This window comes from Limulus polyphemus, unplaced genomic scaffold (assembly GCF_000517525.1).
Source record: "Limulus polyphemus unplaced genomic scaffold, Limulus_polyphemus-2.1.2 Scaffold83537, whole genome shotgun sequence".
In the NCBI taxonomy this organism is placed as follows: domain Eukaryota; kingdom Metazoa; phylum Arthropoda; class Merostomata; order Xiphosura; family Limulidae; genus Limulus; species Limulus polyphemus.
In genome coordinates, this window is record NW_013749133.1 from 1 (window position 1) to 1,580 (window position 1,580).

The window sequence follows — 1,580 nt, forward strand, 5'->3', positions numbered from 1 at the left end:
AGAAATAGATCTTGTCTGGGTGTTCCCTAACGTGAAGTTCACCTGGTGACAAACTTTCTTGTCGCTTGATAAACCAGTTCAAATGTATGTTTAACGTTCAAAGTGTCTAATATTTGTGTTCATTAATTCTTACACAACAATAAAGTTGAAACAGGGGACGTAGCTCAGATGGTAGTGCGCTCGCTTAGCATGTGAGAGGTACCGGGATCGATACCCGGCGTCTCCAAATTGAACCTTTTCCCAATAGTTCTTTGGTTTATGCACTTCTCTACTTGAATAGTTCTTCGTATCTATTATAAGTGTTATATTACTCTCCGTTACATATTACTGTTACATTTTAGTCGAACACAAAAATTAGCTAATGTATTAGTGCTGTAATATAATGGTTCCTCGTTATTTTCTATCATCATAACCAACCATTATGTCCAATGTGGATGGCTTTCATACCGACATCTTTAAAGTCTTTCATTAAGATGATGTACGAAACTGTTTAGCTTCAGATCTCAGCTGTTCATGATTAGTGTTTATTCACTGATATCCAGACTAAAATATTTCATATTACTTGACAAACTAGACTTTCAATCTAACTTACGTAATATAACCAGTTAAGATTCTTAATCGTTTCCAACTCGTGTAATATACGTATTATGTTATTTGTACTTTATAAACACTGGGATATTGATGTTCAAACTTTGATCACTGTTGGCTTTAACTACAACTGTTATGTTATTAGATAAATGTACATGGCCAGTTTAGAATCATTTGATACAGAACTCTTTTTTTTATCATGTATTCATACACGTCTCTTCCCTTGAGAGTTATGAAGTTAATTCTTCGTTTTATATAATTATAACATCATTTATTACTTCACAACACACTCTCAAGTATTTCAAATCTCACAAGAAATCTCTCAACTTTATGTGTCAACAAGTAGAGAAGATAAAAGAGACAACATCTGTCCTCCAGTGGACAGCATCTGTTCACCAACTTTCATGAAACATGGACACAGTGACAACTATGGTAACTGTTCCTCTATTGGACAGCATCTATTCACCAACTTTAATGAAATATGGACACAGTGATAAATTTGTTAACTGTTCCGCTAGTGGACAACATCTGTTCACCAACTTCAATGAAACATGGACACAGTGACAACTTTGTTAACTGTTCCTCTAGTGGACAACATCTGTTCACCAACTTTCATGAAACATGGACACAGTGACAACTATGGTAACTGTTCCTCTATTGGACAGCATCTATTCACCAACTTTAATGAAATATGGACACAGTGATAAATTTGTTAACTGTTCCGCTAGTGGACAACATCTGTTCACCAACTTCAATGAAACATGGACACAGTGACAACTTTGTTAACTGTTCCTCTAGCGAACAACATCTATTCACCAACTTTAATGAAACATGGACACAGTGACAACTTTGTTAACTGTTCTTCTTGTGGACAACATCTGTTCATCAACTTTAATGAAACATGGACACAGTGACAACTTTGTTAACTGTTCCTCTAGTGGACAACATCTGTTCATCAACTTTAATGAAACATGGACACAGTGATAACTTTA

At 35.1% G+C, this 1,580-nt stretch overlaps 1 non-coding gene across 1 annotated transcript; it reads left to right on the top strand.

The window, feature by feature from the left end:
- Positions 1 to 153: 153 nt before the first annotated feature.
- On the top strand, positions 154 to 226 carry Trnaa-agc. The gene has a single exon. It is a non-coding gene; the product is annotated as a tRNA-Ala (tRNA).
- The last annotated feature ends 1,354 nt before the right edge of the window (positions 227 to 1,580 follow it).